Here is a 6,469-nt window from a genome sequence, read left to right as displayed (position 1 = left end):
AGGGCTTTGTCCCATGGCACTCTACCAAGCAGATCCCTGAAGAGGCCAAAGTCTGCTCTCCTGAGGTCCAGGGCAGTGAGCTTGCTGTGCGCCCTCCTCGGTGCCCTAAGGATCTTGAACGCCACCATTTCATGGTCACTGCAGCCCAGGCTGCCCTTGAGCTTCACATTCCCCACCAGCCCCTCCTTGTTGGTGAGAACAAGGTCCAGCACAGCACCCCTCCTCGTTGGCTCCTCAATCACTTGGAGAAGGAAGTTATCATCGACGCCTTCCAGGAACCTCCCGGATTGCTTATGCCCTGCCATATTGTCCCTCCAACAGATATTGGGGTGGTTGAAGTCCCCCATGAGGACCAGGGTTTGTGAGCGTGAGGCTGCTCCTATCTGTCTATAGAGGGCCTCAGCCGCTCGGTCTTCCTGGTCAGGTGGCCTGATTTGCCAGATAATCCTGTAAATAGGGAAGATCTGCGGATCTTCAACAGTTTCATGGCATGCATTGCCACTGTGGGAAGGATGTGACACCTCAGTAAGAGCAGGTTCTACTGAATGAGATGAGAACATTCCAGTTCAGCAGTCATTTCACTTAATGTCAGCTCTATAGCAGGGGTTTAATGTGAATACTATAGCTGAAAGCCATTAGACTTTTCCCTCATGCTAGCATCAACCACTTTTGGCAAGGCCTGTTAAATGGAATAACTTGCAGAGTGAGCCAGAAATAGGGCCTGGGGAACAGATTCTTCAGATCACAAATGTTAAACCATGGAGATGGATTGGTGACAATGAGGGTGGAGTGGAGAGATAAGTTCCCACATACCATTTTTTCTCCCCCATCACCACCACAGATGTGGTCTACACCCCAACATATGTTTGCAATGAGTGTAGCCCAAGAGACATTCCAGATCTTACTCAAGAGTTGAAACTTGAAAGAATCAGCTAAGTTTGAGATTAATCAAAGGGCAACACAAAGGGTAACCGTGTGTGCTAAATGTAATGGAGTTGCCCATGTTCAGATTCCGCAGGCAATGGATAGAGAGATATGAATGGCCCTGAGTAGTGCCTCTAATCTATAATCTGAGTCTCTCTTCAGCAGCTACTGAAGGGCTCAGCTCCCTGTTTAGATTAGGTTTTCAGCTGTGACTAGGCTATCAATTTAGGCACCTCAGGTATGTTCCCAAAGTTAGAGATGAAGCTTACTTTGGGGAACTCTTGGCTTTTGAAATAAGGTTTTTAAATGGTTGTTTGAATTTTATGGCTCCTTCCTTTCTTGCCCCTACCTCCGCCTCTCTCCCCACTACCACTGAAATCAGATCCCAAGAGAGCCATCTTGGTTTACCAATTTTCACAAAAACTCCCCGAGCATAAAAGAAAATGCCTTCTCATTCAGCTAACCAAAGTATGCCAGGATAAATGGTTGCTGAAGAGTGAATACCACATCAGGTCAGAAGTAAGGAAGCTAAATATTATTAGCAAAAAAGAAATTAAATACAGCAAGAGGCTTACTGTGGGCCACAGTGTTCATACTGTATCTCATTCAGTTCAGGTAAAAATTGAACTTATATGTATATGTTTAATGGAGAGATTTTGGAAAAATTATTTTTTTAAGTTTGATAGACTTGGAGACTTATAATTTCTTTAAAATTCCTGAAAAGATATTACAGAAAAGCAGGAATACAAATATATGTACTAATACATTACTCTGGTAATATAAGTTAATTTAGGGAGCACCCATTAGGACAATGAGATAGTTTATATAAATCTGTTGTTTTATTTATCACAAATGTTTGTGTACTAGATTTAAAAGACAGCTAAATATTGACTGGGACCTGGGATATAGGCTGGGGATTTTTATAGTGCTGTAAATGAAGAGGGAGCAGAAAGATAGGAGAAACACACTTCAAATTTATATACCCAGTACTGAGACTTGAACTAAATACAGAGCAACAAAACAATACTGCCCAACAGCCACAGCTCTGTCACGTGGGGGCCCGGTAGGTAACACCTCTGATATCATTATGAAAATGTTAGTTGGGAAACGACCCACCAATTTTTGAACACCACCCCCCCCCCCCAGCCACAGCTCTGTCACATGGGGGCCCGGTAGGTAACACCTCTGATATCATTATGAAAATGTTAGTTGGGAAACGACCCACCAATTTTTGGCTTAAGTAGAATTTTTTCCCAATGGAGTAAGTGCAGTAACTAAATAAAAATTTGTGGAATGGGCTGAATGCTGCAGGTCCATATCTTATTGGAGTTTGCGCCTATGCTGAAATGATGAATTAGTTTTGGCAACTGAATTTAGAAATTTATAGCCGTAGTACTGTGAATCTATTTATTGCTGGTTTTATTTTTCTTCAATGGAGGAAAGGCTAGCAGCCAGGAAGGAAGCCTATAAATCTTAACATTAGAGAGGGGAAAAGGTAAGGTGTTTTACATAAACATGGGGGCTAGACAAGAAATTAGGGTTTTTTAGAGACAAAGGGCAATGTGTGACAGATTTCTTTTGAAGATTTTCGGTTACTGAAAAAGAAAAAATCTGCAGTGCACATCCCCTTCATTCTTTTCATTCCAGATTTTATTAATTTTCACAAAATTTGTAGGTGTTTCAACAAGAAAACAAAAACATTGTTTCTTTTAAATGAAAAAGTGATTGCAGATTGTTGCCAGAAAGAGAAGAAATGACAAGAGAAAGCAAGCCTGTTTATCTCTTTGGAAGATGATATAACCTTTGAGTTAGATGATATAACCTTTGAGTTTTTCTGGGATGAGAAGAGTTTGGGAATCACCTCACCTTTAGATGAGGTATCTGGTCCAAACAGTTGTTTGCCACTCTCCACTATGGATCATGTGGGAAATGCACAGTCCCCATAGGGAAACAGCCAAGTAGAACAGTATGTGGCACAAGGCTGCTGAAGGGGTGATGGGAGCAGCACTTGTAAATGATAAAAAAGGTTGGCATCAGTTGAAAGTAGCCTGAAGAGCTCCAACCTGTATGAGAAAGCACAAGAAGTGGCAGCAAATATTTAACTGTTCTCATAAAACTTTCCATTGGCTATTTGCGGTGATTCCTCCTATCCCTGGATGAGATGAACAAAATTGCCTAAGTCCACATCTTCGGATGTCCCAATTAAACCAGCTTCTCATGTCCTCTTGCTGAGAGGCACCCTACATTCCGTGATTGAAGCTGGTAGCAGCATTTAATGTAATATGCTGAGACCTTATGGCTAGAGTAAAGTTTGAAGCTCTGAGAATCTCTCCCATGCCCTTGCATTTGGGATGGAGCCGGTAAGCAGCAGGCTCTAGAAGGAACACGGATACTTTAGTTTGAAATGAGCCATTGAGGAATTCATAAACTCTCTGGTAACAGCAGGTGACGACAAGAAGCACTCAAGGGTAATAGGGGCTGGCAGAGGCTTCAGAAGAGGATTGCCTCTTACCTTGGCAAGCACAAGGGAAACTCCCTCCTCCTCCTCTTGCCCTTAAACCAAAACACCCCCCCTTGGAGCATTTTGGAAAGGAGTATGACTGTGCTAAGATAACAAGGCAGTCTGCCACATGGGTCTGAGGAACTGGTTCCCAGAAAGAAATCCTCATACACATAGATCACAGGAACTCGAGCCCCTTTAGTATCAAAGCAACTTCCTTAAGGCCTTCAAAATCCATTCTCCTTTCCAAGGCCTAATGAAGTCAGAGACCTTCAAGGGAAGAGAAAAGATAGATTCCTGCCAAAGCACCCCACTCATTGGATTTTTAAGAGATCAGAACATTTCAAGCTGCTAGTTCTGCAACTAAATATGGGATAAAATGGGACATATAACAACACTGCCTCCACACTCCTTCAAGTCCCTAGTTTGAGAAGGGTTGAGGGCAGGGGGAGGTGAGGAACGGAGAAAAATGTCTGAAAGGAGAAAAACTGCTAAAAGACAATGCAATGACATTTTAAAAAACAGAAAACTGATTTATCCTGAAATATCATTGTATCATTGGAATGAAGCAAGATCAAATACATCTGTGAGTTATTACCTAGCACGACTCTTGTTTTCCAAGGAGTAATACTTTAACACATTGTGTGACTCATAAGAGAACAGTTTCAGGTCCCGACTGTAGGACAATGGTGACAGCAAGATCAGCAGCTGATGACTCTGCAGCACCCCATCTAAGCTGTTCTGGTGCCATTTCCACACAAAGATCAGATCAGCTTGTGGCTGAGGTTAAACCTTAGATCACGACAAGCGTTGCTCTGGTGAGTATTTCATGGGAATCATGTAGGAGCAGGCAGGAAGGGCTCTTTAATGGTTAAACATAAGATGAGAAATGTGTGGGATTCTAGGACAAGGTGCTAAGAGTGCAGTATTCAGCTGAGATCTTGGTCCTTCTGGAAATGAATACCATGAAGTTTATTCGAAGAGAATTTTTCAGACATTAAGACTCATGTCGACACAAAGAGTATACTGAAGGTCTCATGAGGACTCTAGATTGCCTGTCATCTCTTCTCTCAAGGGTAGTGCTACTGGTCCAAGTCTTCATCTGAACACTGCATATCCTACGGAACTCATTGGTAAGTCCATCCCTAATAACCATTCTTTCCTGATTTTAGTTTTAAACCTAGTCCAGTGACCACTTCCCACATTAAGCCTCATACATTTGCCAAGGCCTTCACCAGTCTTTCTCTTAATACTACAAACCCTGAATAGATCACCAAAACCCCTTTTAGTCCCCAGCTCTTCTGAATGCTGCCCAACCCTAGCCTCACCTCAAGCTGTCCTGACTGGAACTTAAACATCCATTGGCCTCTCTTGGAACCAGGTCTTATTCTTGTCCTGTAGGCAAGGCAGGACAGAACAATAAATCAGCCAGCCCAAATCCTGGCCTTGGCTCTGGTGGCAAGACACCAAGCCGTTCTGTTTAGGGTCCCATAGCCCATGCTGAACTTCAAAGCAGCCTTATGACTCTGTGCTCTCACTAAAAGATAGAGTTAGGAATAAAATTACTCAACACTAAGTTGCATTCACAGACACATCCCAAAGGGTAGACATCAGCAACATCCTAGGAACTAGCACCGCTTTGAGACCATTGGGCTTTAGCAGACCACAGTTTAGACTAGCATTAGGAGGTAGTAATAAGCAGCTTTTACTGCAATAGCAGAAGGCTTGCATACATAATGAGGCTGTTGTGGCAAAGACCCCATGACTCCTGCTGAACTTGCAGGGAGGCCTATTTCAGTGCTAAATGAACTCCAGGGTTCAGATTGGATTTATTCTTCTTTTTGCAAAATACAAGCATCAAAGAGTTTCAGTCTGTCTCCTGCATGTAGGTTTCTAAAAGTAAGCTGTGACTGCATGCCAGAAAGCACCTCCAAACCATGATTACTTTCAGGGACACGGTGCTTCAGCAGCCTTTATTAAAGTTAGGATTATGGATAGGAAGTAACTAGGAGCTCCTTTTGTTGATGAGTCCCAGAAATTTGCAGAAGTGGACAAGAACTGTTGCAGCTAGGGCTCCTAGGCTTGTGTTTTATTTGTGGCTGAGCCTGCAACATCAAACTATCTTGAACACTGGGGGTATAGCTGGGGTTAGGCTTTGCTTTTGGAAAAGAAGTATGGGCCATGATCAGTTCTTATTGTGCCCTCAAGGCTTGCAGAAGTAGAACAAGAAAACAGCAGCATTCAAGGGTGTTATTTAGAAGACACAGGGTCTCAGCAGTTGTGATGCAGTGTCAGAGTTTGAAAGAAAAATGAGCAGAATGTGAGTTAGTTTTACACACTAAAAGACTTCCATGGATGGTTTAAAGAACTACATTCAGTAGGATCCTATAGCTTGCAGTTACTTCTCTGACACCATGCTGTGACAAAGCCTAGGCCTAGGAAGGAATCAGACTAAACTTTTGTTTCCCCTGACCAAATAACAAAGTACTGGTAGCAGGTCAACCACAGCTGCTGGTTATTCTGGGCACAGTCCTGAAGCACTGCTGTACCATGGGTGCTGAGATTACAGTCAAAGGTTGTTCTAGGACCTTGTACCTAACTGGCACCAGAATGTTTTATATTTACTGTCTAGACCTAAGCCAATCAATAGCTTGACCTTCTCAACCCATTTCACTCCAAACTAAAACATCGTTTCTTTTTCCTGTGTTACAGTTTTTTAGAATTCAGCAGTAAGAGGTGTTCTTCAATCTATTCCATCCCAAAGCTAACCCTAAATATAGCCATATATTAATAAGAATTTCCAGTACCAGAAGTTTTCCTAAACTAGAACCTCCTTGCATGGCTACTCTTCCTTCATTCTTAACTTATGTCTCATTTCATTCCCGTGAACAAGAAGTTACTGAAGCCACAGAATCTTATCAACACCAGCCTTCATCCATTCCTGAGGACTGGGCAAACTCCAGCTTCAGTTTTTCTTGCCCCAACCCTCACTGTACTTGTAACTAATTCACAAAAAAAAAAAAAAAAAAAAAGTTGGCTGTTAAA

Source organism: Aptenodytes forsteri, unplaced genomic scaffold, assembly GCF_000699145.1.
Source record: "Aptenodytes forsteri isolate BGI_AS27 unplaced genomic scaffold, ASM69914v1 Scaffold146, whole genome shotgun sequence".
In the NCBI taxonomy this organism is placed as follows: Eukaryota; Metazoa; Chordata; class Aves; order Sphenisciformes; family Spheniscidae; genus Aptenodytes; species Aptenodytes forsteri.
This window is presented reverse-complemented; position numbering follows the sequence as displayed.